The sequence below is a fragment of the Gossypium raimondii genome, chromosome 3, assembly GCF_025698545.1.
Source record: "Gossypium raimondii isolate GPD5lz chromosome 3, ASM2569854v1, whole genome shotgun sequence".
Classification (NCBI taxonomy): Eukaryota; Viridiplantae; Streptophyta; class Magnoliopsida; order Malvales; family Malvaceae; genus Gossypium; species Gossypium raimondii.
In genome coordinates this window covers 45,394,696-45,411,667 of record NC_068567.1, presented here as the reverse complement: position 1 = coordinate 45,411,667, position 16,972 = coordinate 45,394,696, and the positions used below count along the sequence as shown (strand labels likewise).

At 35.1% G+C, this 16,972-nt stretch overlaps 1 non-coding gene across 1 annotated transcript; it reads left to right on the top strand.

Moving 5' to 3' along the window:
* The first annotated feature begins 14,790 nt into the window (after positions 1–14,790).
* On the top strand, positions 14,791–14,897 carry LOC128040214 (small nucleolar RNA R71). Its single transcript, XR_008194872.1, has one exon. It is a non-coding gene; the product is annotated as a small nucleolar RNA R71 (small nucleolar RNA).
* The last annotated feature ends 2,075 nt before the right edge of the window (positions 14,898–16,972 follow it).

Sequence of the window (16,972 nt, the reverse complement as noted above, 5' to 3'; positions counted from 1 at the left end):
TCTATCATCTGGTGTGACTTTTAATTAGATCATCAATTCAGCTACGAGAATGTCTTTTATTGTTAAAATAAGTAATATTATTTGATAAATTGATTTTTCACTTAAAAATTAAAATTACGTATTTGGTGAGATATGAACTTATGTAAATTACTCCATTCAATTATATATATTAGCAATGTATTTGATTGAGTTTGTATCATAAATTAATTCAACGACTTAAGATTGATGACATTACTATGATAAATAATTTGATCTATTTTTTTTTATTTTAATAATGCACATGTTTGCCGATTGAGTCTTAATTTGATTGACATTGGTATTATTGTTAATGAAGGAGGATGTAAGTTCGAAAGCGTTGAAGCGCATTATCATCTTATTTATGGGTTGAGGAGGGGTTATGGGTAATTTTAAATATTATCTTTTAAAAAATATATGATAAGAACCTATATTGAGATTATTAAAAAATATAACGCATATATTTAATGTGTTATTATTAATTAGTTTCAAAACCATACGTTTTATTATCTACCATATGCTATTTGTAAAAATAAATTTGTAATTTCTATACATATATATGTGTAATAGGTTTTAATTTTTAGAATATGTTTTCATTACGCATAAATTTTCCATCTTTTGAGCTGTTAAGTTTAATGATATTAAAGAAAAGGAGAGAATTTTAAAACTTTGAAGTAATTGCGTCACTTTTGAATGTCGAGGTCTTATAAAAAAAAACCTTGATGGAACTCCTATCCTAAAAACTATAAATAGCATATTCCACTTTTTTTTTAATAAAAATCTAAAACTCTATCTTGTATATTATCCTACATTCTTAAAATTTTTTAAATCTGAATTTTGAAGTTCTACAATGGCCATATCTTTATCAAGATTGGAAGAACAAGTCACTTAGAATGCAAAAATAATGGAGGAATCTTTAAAGTCTTGATGTCATGGTAATATGAACATAAACGGCCTCATAAATTGTTATTCCTTACTTAAGAGATGTTGGTTTTTGATGGGTGTCGAGTCCACCAATATAAACCTACGCCTAATTTGCAATTTAAGCAGTATAGGGAGTAGGGTCGACCCCTCAGGAACTAGGTTTACTGAAAATTGTTTCTCTTTCTCGACCAGATTTGTGCCTGGGCAATTGTTGTGACCAAGAAATTTAAGGGGAGGATAAAATTGAAAATTTGGAACCTGAAATAAACAGGGAAAAAATGCTTGAAAAGTAAAAGCTGAAAATAAAATAATAAAAACAGTTAAATAAATCTGAAGAAAAATTAATTAAACTAAGCTCAGCTTCAGGCATGGGTTTTTCCTCGTCTTTGAATCGATCCTCGAAATTAGATGAACTCCTCTTTTCCAATAAGCTAGTTATAGCTACCAAGGACGCATCGGACACCAACTCTTCCCTGTGTAAATTAGTTATGGAATGTCCTATAACTAAACCTTACCGTTCGAACAACCAACGAAACGTTCGTGATTTAAAATTGCGGCAGCTTTGCGTTCTAGAAGAGCCTAGCTCGAACCAATGCCCTCAACCGTGTGGGACATTTAAATCCGGTTACTACTTCCCTTGACGAAACCAAACAACAATCTCCACTTGGCACGCCAATGTGTTCACGAAAATTCGATTAGACAATCGATCCTTTCGGAATTCCAGCTATACGTCTAACCACACTAACTCAAACGACGTATTTTTTGACTTAGTGTTGATTTGACTTTGTGAGTTGACAAAATCATACTCTTAATCCGGAGAAATAATAAGTACTGGAATTTAGGAGTTAAATTGCTCGGGTTCGTAACTCATGGGTTTTGACGAAGTTAACACCGACCTAAAGCTGAAATGGGTTTAGTTTACTAAGGTTTGGGGCATGTTGGAGTTGGATAAATTAAATAAGGTTAAAATATGTAAAAAGAATGGGTGGCGTGTTTTAAGTATGGGGGCTGGAATTTTGGTTGGGTATAAGAGTGGGATGGTTTAGCTACTGGAAATGAAAAGAAAGTTTGAAATAGAAATTGTAAATGGTTTAAGTTGGTAACAAGCTGAAAATTAATGAATTGAAAGTAAAGGAAACTAAAATCAACAAATAATTTCGTGAGTAGGAAGGGGAATTGTATTCCAAAGATGAAAACTTGATTTATGACTTGATGATTGAATGAACAAAGTAGTCCCCTATTTATACTAGTGGCTTTGCTAAATTAAGAGCCACTAGCCATAGAAAATCAAGGAAATAAAATATTTCATGATATAAAAATCCCTACATAATCTCCCATTAAGTCAACATAAAATTTCAGCTAATTACATCTTGGAAAAATTTTGCTTTAGCCCGCCTTCTTTGCTCCTTTCTTCAATCTAGCACAATTGTTTCCTTTTTCTTCTATTTAGCCCCAAATTGCATCCGTGCAGAAAATTCAATATAAACATGGAAAAAATCAATGGTGCACTCTCATAAATTAACTAATTTAATTACATAAAATATGTAATTTTAGCATTTAATCAGTTTCTATCACGTTAGTTAAATTGGGATTTTACTTTCGTGTTGACATTCATTTCCTCTTTGATTGAATGATAAAAATTCAAGACCTATATGTTTCATCTTCTATTAGATGAAGCTACAATAATGTTGGAATATGTAGCTTTATTAACAGGCCTTCTAGTTGACAAACATCTATTAACACGAAGTTTTTAATACAATCTAGTAATACTACTTGCTGGAGTATTTAGAAGGGGTGCCAACTATAAGTCTGAGTCCAATAAGCTTCAGATTAACTTAACACGGTTGATGTCTCATTTTAACAAGCTTTAGAGGATTGAACTCCACTCAATATTAAACGCCATGCTAGAGCTTACATCCTTCAATTGATTGGAGATGTATTGGTGCTAAGAAAGTTTGGCAAAAAGATTCATACCATGTTTCTCCCGTTGTTAACTTATTTCCAAAAAACTAAAACATATAGTTGGGAGTCTATAATTTTGGCATGCCTAAATAGAATGCTATAGAAGGCACGTTAAGTGAAGACGTGAAAGTAAATTACTATTTTGTGATTTGTTAAATCATAAGGATGGTATTGACTATCATGGATAGCACCTATCCCTTATGTTAATTTTAATTTTTCTCTTGCTAGAAGGTAAAATTAGAAATATATATTATAAAAGATATCACATTATAAATGTTTTATATTGGTACTAATATTTGCTATTTTAATAGATGACCGGGGACACAATTTATTGGAAAGATGATATTGTAGTGATGTGATCATCTATTGATGTTCAATCATATGATTCAATAAATTGTTTATTATACTAACATTTAATTAATATAATTATTATAATTGAATTTAAATACATTAATTTATTTTTTACATTTTGGATGGGGTTATACGGTGGAAGGTATTATTATCATACTATCAACAAATGCACATTTGCACAACCATGTGTTTAATGTGTGCATATTGCTTATATGCTTCTATTACATAGAGTGGCAACAGTAGGATCGAGTTTTACGGTAGTTTGAGATGCTTTGATAAATTCCAATATATTTAGAGAACATTGATGAGTGTCATTATATGAATTTTCGTTCGGGGATAGAGCACGATTAGGCGATTAAACATGTTAAGAGCATCGTGCGTTGGCCTAATTGTATTTAGCACATCTCGCAAGTTACATTGACCAATGGTGGTAAATTTGCACCATCCATGATTCATATTGAATGGTTTAAAGTCCATGGTAATCATTATCTATATTGGCTAGAAGAGGTTCCTCAATTTTCAGAGAGCATCCAATGTCCTAACCTTGGAAGAGGAACATGCAAGTGTGTGGTGAAGCTACTCAACTCAATAGACACAGAAATTTGTGACCTTATGTATGAGGTTGAGTTGCTCGAGCTGCTTAAGCTCTCGTACCTCTCGAACTCGACTAAACTACTTAAGCTTTTATACATGTTGAACTTGAAGCTAGTCAGGCTTTCTAAGCAACCTAACTTGTGTAACTAGATGAACCTACAAGCCCTCCAAATCTAGCTCATGATCTGATAAGCACTTTAGTGTTGGATTCGTCAATTATCAATCCTGACTTTGTGCAACTCATGGCCAATATAGTGAGCTCGCCTGAGACTCAAATGCATCAAATAGACGATGAATAATTGTATATTTTTTACTACATTAATTAGATAAGCTTATGTATAGATTTTAAGGTCTATAATTAGTTTTTCTATTAGTTTAAGGTTTAGGGTTATATTTACATAATAAATTTTTAACATGTTTAATTAAATAAAAAAATGTTGTATTTCTTACATTGAATATTTTAAATGAGTAAGAAAAGAATAAAACTTATACAAGTTCAGGTATAAACCCTATTATAAGACAACCAATCACCAACCTAAAACTCGAACACAACCCAGATTACCGACGCGTGACCCGAGTTTGGACCCTAAACAAGTGGAGTCGTTAAGGGGCTTGCGGGGAGAGCTCGTGAGATCACCTCATGAGCTCAGTTTGCATATCTCTGGTTGTTCGTGAGCACAAGGTAATGAACCGGTTAACACATGAACAACAATTTTTTTTCCCTCCAGGAGCAGATGAAATTGATGAGGGAACAAATGGCCTTACGGAATACATGATTTGAACAACAACGGACTATCTAGTAGGAGCTATTGAAGTAGAACGATGAATTCAAGAGAAAGGTACAATCTAATATTTTCGATTTTCAGGACAATCTAGTTGTACAGGAAGAAGGACCGATCATGCATGAAAAGGAGTGGCAAATTGATATAGGTGCATTGTGAAGAGATGTGAGGGTTTTGTGCCTTGAGTCTCAAGACATGGATTGGCTTTTTTTCTCCAACAATCCTTTAGCCCTAGAGGTGGTAGTAATAGGTTTACCAGCAGATTTCAAGGTCCCCAAGGACATGTTTAAAGGAAGGAGGGATCCTAGAGCTCATCTTATGCAGTATAATGACTACATGAATGGTTTGGAGGCTTTAAATGCTGCAAAGTGCAAGGCTTTTTCCACAATACTTAAGGGGAGTGCAAAAGATTGATACTTGTCTCTCCCCCAAGGATCTATTCAAAGTTTTTCTCATCTAGGTCAGATGTTTTTGGGATGATTCAAAGCACATAGAACCATTATGAGCACTCCTATGGGATAAATGTTTGTGAAGCAAAGAGTGGGAGAGTCTCTCCAAGACTACGTGAAGCAATTTCATGCAGCAACACTGAACACAAAGAACCTTGAAGGCCAATGGGTCATCAATGCCTTTATTATGGGGGTACAAAATGAGCAAGTATAGTACTCCTTCACTGAAAATAGACCCCAAAGTTTGGCAGATTTGTATGAAAAGGCCCACAAGTTCTCAAAGGAAAAAAAGATCAAAAGGGTTGCATATGGCATAGTTCAGAGGGAGGACAGAAAGTTTAGAAATAGAGATGGAGCTCGCAACAGGCAATGGCCACCTCACCAGTCTTTGCGTGTGCAAAATGAGAGGCAACAGAGATCGCAATTCTAAAACGAATCACCTAGGTCAACATAGAAAGCCCAACCAGAGCACACAATGAGGTATATTCCCCAGGGTAGGTTTGAAGTTTACACCCCCTTTGTGCAAATCTGTCGAAAATAACCAAAATTCATCAAAATTAATTATAAAATTAACTAAAATTCAACATGTTCATATTTTAAGTGCACTTTATTTATTTTGTAAAAATTAATTATTTTTTGACAAGAATTTTATCGAAACTGTATGATTTTAAGTTAAAAAGGGTATGTAAAAATGTGTAAATTTTCGTGTTTCCACGCCCCCAAACTTAATTCATTGCTCGTCCCGAGTAATGCACAAATTAAAAAGAATTAGTCAGAAAACACCTTTGAAAAATTCCTTAGAATAACATTCTTCCCCAAATTATGAATTTAATATACTTATGCTCAAAAACAAGAAATTTTATAGTTATGCTACTTAAGTATAGATATCGTTCAAATTAATCTCAACAACTATTATGATAGCACAATTAGACTAAATGCTTCCTTAACAAGACATGTTAACCCTTACCAGTTTGATTTTATTTCCTTATTCAAGATTAAGCTGCAATAATTAAGATTAACTTATGTCTTCAAATGTTGAACATAGCAATTTCTCTCCACTAATGTAGGTAGCATAGAAAACTTGAATCTATAGGTCTTTAAAAAGGTTGTAACGTAGGTAGGCTAAAGGTAGGTAAAAGATAGATAAATTAAGGCTTTTAAACCCTAGACTTAGCTTCAATCAGACCTTTGGAATAATTTCCCTCAATACACCAACTTACTTTGCTTTCACATGCTCCTTTGTACATCTATTTTCTTTCAAGTACATGTGCTCTATTTTTTTAAGCATTTTACTGTATGTACTACAATTTTTAGAGCATTTGATACTTCTTTCAACTCCCCCAAACTTATTTTCAAAGAATATTCTGAATAGTATTGAGTCTAGTATTTGGAACAATTTAAAGATAATTAAGAGAGAAGTGAAGGTTAAATATTGCAAGGGTTCAAATAAAATTAGGCTATATAGTTTCAAAGTTGGGTTTCAAAGTATAAAATTTCATCAAGGTTGGCTTGAAAGGCTCAAACGGTCCAAATAAGAGTTGCCTAAATCATTTTCAACATTCCATACTTCTTATGATTTTGCCTCAAGAAACTACTAAGTCAATTCTAGAGACTTAAACTTTCATGCATGCCTACCTTTCTTAAGGAACTAAAAATTTTATGGTACGATTTGCATGCTTTATTAAAAATACATTTATATTATTATTCAACTAACATAACAATTTATTGAAATAATAGAACTTTATTTATACTAAATTTTAGCATACTTAACAAAATTTCAAATTATTGAACAAAATATATCCTAATCATAATTAAAATAACTATTTATTCTGAGTGGAAATAATTTCAATTTTTCGGTCCCCTACTTAAAATGAACAATGTCCTCATTGTTTAAAGTGAATAGATACTATACACCAGGTAGGATTCTAGAAAAGAGGAGGTGAGTCAATTTGACTGCTTAAGTTCCAAGCTCTTTCTAAATCCAATCCTAGACATGTATATATCTATTGTCACACTTTATACTTCGCAACTTGTTCAATTTTATTAATGATTTCCATCTATTGTTTTATTATGCAAAAATTCCTAATTAACTTTATCCTAAAATAACCTAAGAACATAAATAAAATAAAGTCGAGATCCCAGCCTTTATTTCTTTGCAGATCCTTCCGAATTCGACTCACCTTTTGCTCCATCATTATTGTCTTTGCATTAATTGCTTCACTCCTTTTTCGATAATGGGCTCCATTGTTCAAATATGTAATCTGGAAACACAGGCACAAAAATAAATGGGTCATTGTAAATTTTCGTAAGAGCACTTCTCATCGAGTCATCCCTTATTTTTGAGTATTTCCAGTAAGCTTGTTGCTGCCACTGCATATGTTGCATTATGTTCACTAACTTTGATAGCTCATCTCGAAGATCTGGGCGAGGTGGTTGAGCTCTGAACATTGAAGTCTCGATATCAGGTTCAGCTTCTGGTTCCATTAGTTCCACCTTATCAGGGACTTCAGCCGATTGCACTGGCTCAATCTCTGTGGGATCTTCTTCTTATTCTTTTTCGGGATCCTTACTTTCTTCAACTCGTTGCTGTAGAATAGATTCTCTAGCTATTTGATAGAGGTCCCAATCTGTGATTGTGCCCTGGCTATAGCCTGTCTTCTTTACGTTTGCAAGAATTTTAGTTTCCAAGCACAGAATTGTTATCGTAAATGAAAAGTAAGCTGGACCAGAACGTGAACGTCTAACGGAACAATTCCGCATTTCCCTCAAGATTATTTTTCCCACATTAATGGTCTTTCCAGTTAGAATTGAGTATAATAAGACCATTCGCTCTAATGAGATTGTAGTCCCATGTGAGCTAGGTATAAGGCTGAATCGAATGAAGTAGAACCATACCTTTGCGAGTGGTGTCAAGTATTCTCTTCGACAAGTGTGGATTCCTTGCTTTGACACAGTCCACTTAGAACTTGGAACTGTAAGTTCCTTGAGAATTTCTTGCAAATTTTCAGGCTTTATATTGCTCATCAAGGAGGAATATTCATCGTTTTTGAAATTAAGCAATTCAAAGAACTCATTAATAGCATTCGAAGTTATTGGTACCTTGATTCCGTGAACTGGAACTTCCGTCAACTCGCTTGGGGTTAAATTCGCATAGAATTCGTGCACTAAGTTCTCATCCAGACTAGATCTCTTTTAACAAAACAACTCCCAATTGAGAGTTTCAGCAACTTGACGAATACGTGCCATAAAACCAATATAGTTGCTTTCTTTCAATGTGACACCTTTCTCTGGATGCATCTGTTGATTCTTGAAGATACTCTTGTATCTTGCTTTGGCTTCTTCACAGTGGAACTTGTTTTGTGATTAGTCAATTTAGGCAGATGCACGAGTTTTCTTGCGAGGCATGATTAACCTGATCACAAGATGGTAACAATTATTTTCTCAAAAATTTAATTAATATAAAATATTAATAATTCAATAAATTGAAAAATTAGATAATAAATTAAAATTTAGGAGAAAAATTGGTCTTACCACCTCTTTTTTGTAAAACCTATTTTCTGTAAAAATTAACAGCTCTTAAGAAAAATAATTTTGAATCAAAAGATGGCAAATTAAAATAGGTTGAGGGGGTTTTGGCTAAGAATGGGTGAAAGGCTAGTGTGCCGCTTGGGTATGCAAGGCAATAGCGCAGCAGGGGATGGATGTGAGCAGCGTGCGGATCGTTGAGCAGGCCTGGTTTGGGCAGGCGTGGGGTGTTGATGACCGATTAGTTGGGCGATGCTGTGGCTAGGAAATTGTTAGGAGGTTTCGGCACTTAAGGGTTTTGGTGTTTTTGGAGGGAATGGTGTATGAATGAAAAAAAAAAGGAATAGATGGGTGGAATTTATAGTGAAAGGAGTAGGAGCTAGAGTAGAATTCTTAAAAATTCTAAGCTCTAATTCTACTCAAACTAAATAACAATTAATAATTAATATAATGCATATTAAATTATTATTTTCTATTAATTTATTAAGATAAAACTTATCAAATAAAATATGATTAAATTAAAACTAACCCTAACTCTAAATAAAGTGATAATAATTAATATATATTATAATGAATATAATTATATATTAATAATTATCATTTTTATTGAACTAAAACATTTATTCTAGATGCTTTTTCAAAATATTTACAAAAGAGGCATCTAATTTTTAATATTTACAAAAGAGCAACCAAATTTAAAAATAATTCAATTAAGTTCATAGACTTAATGAAAATTTAAAATTGAGTTGCAACATAAAACTTGGATCAAAATTGACCATTTTATTTGAAAAACTAAAATTTATTTTGTCATTTAGGAATAATTTCTTTGGAAATTATGTTAAAATCAATTCACAGGAAAGTTTGGAGAGGTCAGAAGTGATCCCGCTTAAGTTCCAATCTCCTAGAAAAAATTTATTTAAACATACTAATCCCGAAAATATACCCTAAATCATTTATTCAAACAGAAGAACAAGAAAAATTAAATATCTGATAAAATGAACGAGATTTGATTCCGTTCAATTTTATCTCCCCAATAATTATTCAAGCGTTGAGCATTCACTCGAAAATTACCTCCCTTACCTTAAAGTTCAACAACTCCGTATGGATAGACTCGATGAATCATAAATGAACCGGACCGACATGATTTTAACTTATCTGGAAAGAACCTTAATCTGGAATTGAATAACAAGACTTGTTGACCTGCTTCAAATTCTAGAACTCGAATGTGTTTGTCATGCCATTTCTTGAGTCCCTCCTTAAGTAATTTGGCATTCTCGTATGAAGACATTCGGACTTCTTCTAACTCGTTAAGTTAAAGCATCCGTTTCTCTTTGGCACTTTTAAGATCCAAGTTGAGTCGTTGGAGAGCCCAATAAGCTTTGTGTTCTAACTCCAAGGGTAGATGGCAGGCTTTCCCAAGGACTAACCTATAGGGTGACATCCCTAAAGGTGTCTTGTATGCTGTCTTATAAGCCCACAAAGAATCATTCAGTCTTTTGGACCAATCTCGTCAGTTCGGGCAAACTACCTTCTCAAGTATGCCTTTGATCTCTTTGTTTGCCAGTTCAACTTGTCCATTCGTCTACAGATGGTAAGCTGTAGCGACCTTGTGTTTCACTTCATGTTTATCTAATAACCATTTCAATCACTTGTTCACAAAGTGGGATCCTTCATCACTGATGATGGCTCTTGGGGTTCCAAACCCTATAAACATATGTTTCTGCAAAAACTTCATTACAACCTTAGCATCATTTGTCGGATATGCCTCTGCCTCAGCCCACTTAGACATATAGTCTACTGCTAATAATATGTACTTATGACCAAAAGACGGAGGGAAAGGACCGAGAAAGTCAACAGCCCAATAAGCTTTGTGTTCTAACTCCAAGGGTAGATGGCAGGCTTTCCCAAAGACTAACCTATAAGGTGACGTCCCTAAAGGTGTCTTGTATGCTGTCTTGTAAGCCCATAAAGCATCATCCAGTCTTTTGGACCAATCTCGTCTGTTCGGGCAAACTACCTTCTCAAGTATGCCTTTGATCTCCTTGTTTGCCAGTTCAGCTTGCCCATTCGTCTACAGATGATAAGCTGTAGTGACCTTGTGTTTCACTTCATGTTTATCTAATAACCATTTCAATCACTTGTTCACAAAGTGGGATCCTTCATCACTGATGATGGCTCTTGGGGTTCCAAACCTTATGAACACATGTTTCTGCAAAAACTTCATTACAACCTTAGCATCGTTTGTCGGATATGCCTCTGCCTCAGCCCATTTAGACATATAGTCTACTGCTACTAATATGTACTTATGACCAAAAAACGGAGGGAAAGGACCAAGAAAGTCAATACCCCAAACATTGAAATAATTCTACCTCAATGATGTTTGTTCGAGGCATCTCATTTCTAATGGTGACATTTATGACCCTTTGACATCAATCACAACTCTTTACGTAAGCATACGCATCTTTCAATAGTGTTGGCCAAAAGAACCCGGCTTGCAATACCTTGACTGCAATACGTGTACCTCTGAAGTTTCCCCCACTTGGAGCTGAGTGAAAATGGTATAAAATCTTATGTACTTCATCTTCTGCCACGCATCTCCTGATTATTTGATCTGCACACTTTTTAAACGAATACGGTTCTTCCCAAAACTAGTGCTTCATATTGTGAAGAAACATTTTCTTTTGATGATACGTCTTATCAACCAGCATCAAACCACAAGCTAAAAAGTTAGCAATATTAGCAAACCAAGGGGTTTATGGACATGATTTACCTTCAGTATGTGTTCATCTGGAAACGTCTCTCGAATTGGTATATGAGGAGAGTTCCTTTCTTACGGCTTCAATCTAGACAAGTGGTCTACTACTTGGTTTTCCACTACCTTTTGATCTTGAATTTCTAGATCGAACACTTGAAGTAGAAGTACCCATGGGATCAGTCTCGGCTTAGCATTTTTCTTGGCAAGTAAATACTTAATTACCGAGTGGTCCGTATAAACAGTCACTTTGGTACCTACAAGATAAGATCGAAACTTGTCAAAAGCAAACACAATAGCAAGTAACTCTTTTTCTATTACTGTGTAATTCAGTTGAGCTCCTGTCAGAGTCTGACTCGCATAGTAGATGGGATGAAAAACTTTGTTCCTTCGTTGACCCAAGACAGTTCTAATCGCGAAGTCACTTGTGTCACACATCAATTCAAATGGCAAATCCTGATCTGGTGTGACTATTATGGGTGCCGAGACTAACTGACTCTTCAAATCGTTGAAAGCTCTTAAGCATTCCTCATAAAATTTAAACGATGTGTCCTTCTGCAATAATTTGCATAAGGGTTTAGCAACTTTGGAGAAGTCCTTGATGAATCTTCGATAGAAACTGACATGTCCCAAAAAGCTCCTAACACCCTTTACAGATATTAGAGGTGGGAGTTTCTCAATAACAACTACCTTTGCTTTATCTACCTCGATTCCATGTCTTGTTATCCGATGCCCTAGAATAATCGTACCATGGAATGGCACTTTTCCCAGTTAAGTACAATGTTTGTTTCTTCGCATCGCCTTAGTACCTTGGCTAGATTGGCTAGGCAATCATCATATGTATCTCCGAATACTGAAAAATCATCCATAAAAACTTCCAAATATTTCCCAACCATGTTAGTAAAAATAGACATCATACATCTCTGAAATGTAGCAGGTGCATTCCATAAACCAAATGGCATGCGCCTAAATGCAAATGTACCGCACGAATAGGTGAATGTTGTCTTGTGCTGATCTTCTGGTGCTACTGTAATCTAATTATACCCTGAGTATCCAATGAGAAAATAGTAATAGCCTCGCCCTACGAGTCTATCCAGCATCTAGTCCAAAAATAGCAAAGGAAAGTGATCTTTCCTAGTTTTCTTGCTCAGCTTCCGGTAATCGATGCAAATTCTCCATCCCGTAACTGTTCTAGTCGATATCAACTCGTTATTCTCATTTTCAATGACCATGATACCTCCTTTCTTTGGCACGCACTGGACCGGACTTACTCATAAACTATCTGAGATGGGGTAAATTATACCCGCATCTAACCACTTGATGATTTCTTTCTCAACTACATCCTTCATGATGGGGTTCAATCTTCGTTGTCTATCAATCGTCCCTTTTTCGCCATCTTCTAAGATAATCTTGTGCATGCATACAGATGGACTAATTCCACAGATATCGGGTATGGTCCATCCGATAGCCTTCTTGAATTGTTTAACACTAGGATGAGTTTCTCTTCTTGCTCAGTAGTTAATTCTGCTGAAACAATCACAGGCAGAGTAGAAGAGTTACCTAAATAAACCTATTTCAAATGTGAGGGAAGTACCTTCAGTTCTAATTTAGGTGGCTCCTCGATTGATGATTTTGGTTGGGCATAATCACTTTTCTCTAACTCCAAAGATTCAAAGCAGGATTGCGAATTAAATCCCCTTTGATTAGCTTCTAACAAAGCTAAGTATTCATCGTCCTCTTCATCATTTGTAAGATCTGATGTCAAAATTTGTTCCAATGGGTCCTCAACATAATTGAATTCCTTCTCCATGATTAAGTCCTCCAAATCGGACACTGTAGAAGAATCATCAATTGTGTCAGGAAATCGAATGGACTTAAAAACGTTAAATGTTACTTGATCATCTTCAACACACATAGTAAGCTCACCCTTTTGCACATCAATAAGGGTCCTTCTGATTGCTAAGAATGGTTTTCTTAAGATGATTGGCACCTCTTTGTCTGCTTCAAAGTCAGCAAGAAAGATAAATTTGTCTACACGTACCAATACATCCTCGATTTTTTCTTCTGGATATGCTAAGGATCGATTTGCTAATTGAAGTGTAACCGTAGTAGGTCTAACTTCACCTATCCCCAACTTCTTAAATATTGACATGGGCATCAAGTTGATACTCACACCCAAGTCACATAGTGCCTTACCACAATATGTTGCTCCAATATTGAAAGGTATGGTAAAACACCCAGGATCCTTCAATTTTAGGGGTAGTTTGTCTTGAAGATATGCACTGCATTCCTTCATTAGGGCTATCGTCTCAAATTCTCTAAGCCTTCATTTTTTAGACAGGATATCCTTCATAAATTTGACGTAGTTTGGCATTTGTTCAAGTGCTTCAACCAACTAGATGTTGATATGAAGTTGCTTGAGTACTTCTAGGAACTTCTTAAATTGAATTTCCTGTTTCTTCTCCTAAAGTCTTTGAGGGTAGGGTGGTAGAGGTTTCTTTACTGGAACAGGTTGATTCATTTTCTGTGGAAATTCTTCATCTAATAGAGTTATTAGTTGATTAGAATTAGCTAGTTCAGAAGTTACCTTGTCTGATTTTACAGATTCAATTTTCGATGAAACTTGAATTTCAACACTCGGGTGAACTTCCTCCGAGTCTTGAGCATCAGCTGGCTCATTCTCAACTTCGACGGAATTGGGCTCTAAAGTCTTTTTGCTTCTCAATGTTAACTCTTTACGATGCTCCTTCCCTGGATTCCTCAGATTCTCCGTATCACTAGCCCACTTGATTCCTTAAATTCCTTAGAGAGGCATCATTTTTCACCATGTATGCCTTCAATAGATTCTCTAGGCTATTGGATGGTTCAGCTTGGGTTGGTTTCTGAGCTTGTTGGGAAAAACTAGGTGGCTAGGTCAATCTAGGTTGGACATGATTGTTACTGGTTCCTGCCCCTTGGTTACTCCAAGAAAAAATCGGGAGGTTTCGCCATGATGGGTTATAGAATTGGATTGCAGCCCTTGTCTTCCTTGATTTTGGTTTTGGTTACCCATGTAATACACAGATTCTGGGTTCAATGAACATTCTTCGAACAAATGTCCTTCCCTACAATAAACACAAGCTGCATTTTCAAATTAATTTAGTGGTTGTGCTGTAAAACTATTACACCCATTAGTAGTAAGATTTTTTAACATTGAGGATATTGGTGATACTTGAGATGCTAGTGAAGTAAGAGCGTCATGTATTCCAGTGACTCGTCTTCCTGACGCTGCTCGATTGGTTGGCCATTGATAATTGTTGTTGGCAATCCTCTCAATGATTTCTAAGCCTCATTATAAGACTTAGAAATGAGAGCACCATTAGTAGAAGCATCCACTACCATCCTCGTGTGAGCATTGTGACCATTATAAAATGTCTCAAGTTGTATGCAATATGGGATTCCGTGATGAGGGCACTTCCGTAATGATTCTTTGTACCTTTCCCATACCTCATACAATGACTTATCATCCATTTGTTGGAAAGCAGTGATCTCGTTCCTCAACTTAGCATTCTTGCTAGGCGAGAAATACTTCATAAGGAATTTTTTTGCTAACTCTTGCCATGTTGAAATTGAGTTTGGTGGTAATGAGTTCAACCAAGCTCGAGCTCTGTCCCTTAATAAATATGGGAACAACTTTAATTGTAATACATCTTCGGGTGCTCCGGCTAACTTGAAAGAATCGCTGACCTCTATAAATAGTCTTAAGAGTAGGTGATGATCTTCAGTAGGCATTCCACTGAATTGGCCCACTGTATGAAGCATATGGAACATGACTGGCTTCAACTCGAACTGTTGTGCCACAATTTTGGGTCTCCTAATACCCGAATTAAGATCATGAAATACTGGCACGACATACTGTCTCAAAGCCATACCCCTATCATCAGCAATAAGGATAGGATTATCAGCAAGGTTTGCTCCGTTTTCTTGATTCAGATTTTCGAAGTTCATCTCTTCAGTCCTTCTCTGAGTTGCTTGTCTTCTTCGCTGTCAAAAAGTTCGTTCAATCTCAGGGTCTGCAGGGAGTAAATCGATGATTTGGTCAATACTCATAAACACCTGAAATAACCATAGAAAAATTAACTAAGTTAAAATTTGAACAGAAAAAGAAACCAAAATGCAAACCTAACAACTTTACAAATAATGACTTTTTTAAAACACAGTCCCCGGCAATGGCGCCAAAAACTTGGAATGACGGAAATGTGCAAATGTACAGAATCGCAACAAGTAATAAAGTGACAAGTAAATGTCGAGTTATCGTACCCACATGGACTGTGAAAAGAATTATTTATGAATGCTATTTAAAATACTTTGGTGAAAAAATACTTTGTTTGAAGAGGGTGATTAAAAACTAAGATTTTAAACTAAGTGAACTAAATAAATAAATCTCAAATGCACGATTTCAAAATACGATTTTAATCAAGATGACATAATTGTGTTAGATTAATTACATTTCTTAACTTAGAATTATTAAACTCATGTTTATATTGTTACGAATAAGTTCACGGCAACTCAGGAATTTGCTAACTTATGAACATACTCACCTACCAAAATCCATTTATCTCTTGACTATATCCCTATGTCAATTCAACTGATTAAACAAATCTTAATAGGCAAATATGTTATTGCACATACATACTTATTAAATCGAAATAATCTCTTTTACATATCCCTATGTCAATTCAAACAATTAACCCGATTTAATAAGCACATAAAAGACTATGTGAGGTAACAAAGTATCCGTACCTTGAAACAGTTTAATCACAATAATCTTGCAAGTTATGCAAGGCAAATGTATCGTCAGATACCGTTCCTAATCTAACCCTCAACTACCTTAGATGATTAAACATACACTGATTAAGTACTGTGTCCATTAATTACAGTTTCAATCCATTTAAATAATTAATTCATTAGTTACCTAACAATTGTAGTGCAAGAATAACTTAGTCATGATTTTACTTAATCAAGCATCTTCCCAAAGCCTATAATAACATACACACAATTTCAATAATTTTAACAAACAAAATGAAATCAAACTAACAGGAATTAAATTCAAGCTAAATTGATTAAATTAACCATTCCAACAACATAAATATTCATAGATATGTTCAACATAACAACAACAAATATTAAAGAGATACGGAACAAGAATCAAATCCGGTGTTTTTCAGTGGCTTGACTAGTTGGTCCGTTCTTCCTTCTCCGTTGTCCTTCGTCGACCAAGGCTGCTATGAACACTTAATTACTACTCTAAATAGCTGATGAAAGTCCCTTTCCCAAAAGGAGAAATTGGCAAGAGAGCAAGAGAATTTTGGAATGGAAAAGAAGAGAGAAAGTGGAGAGAAGAGAGGACAGATGTGAATGCTTAAGGTGTGTTTTTCAAATGACCAGACTAAGGGGGTTTTTATAGTTGAGGAGGGCTGCTAAAAATAGCTAAAATTATCCAAAGAGCCCTCCCTTGGCCAGCCACACATGTGGCAAGGTTGATAGTTTCAACTTTGCTAATTTAGGCTTGAGGCAAATCTATAAAGCCACCAATTGTGGAGGGGTTTGAATGCAACTTGAACAAGTCTTCAAGGGAC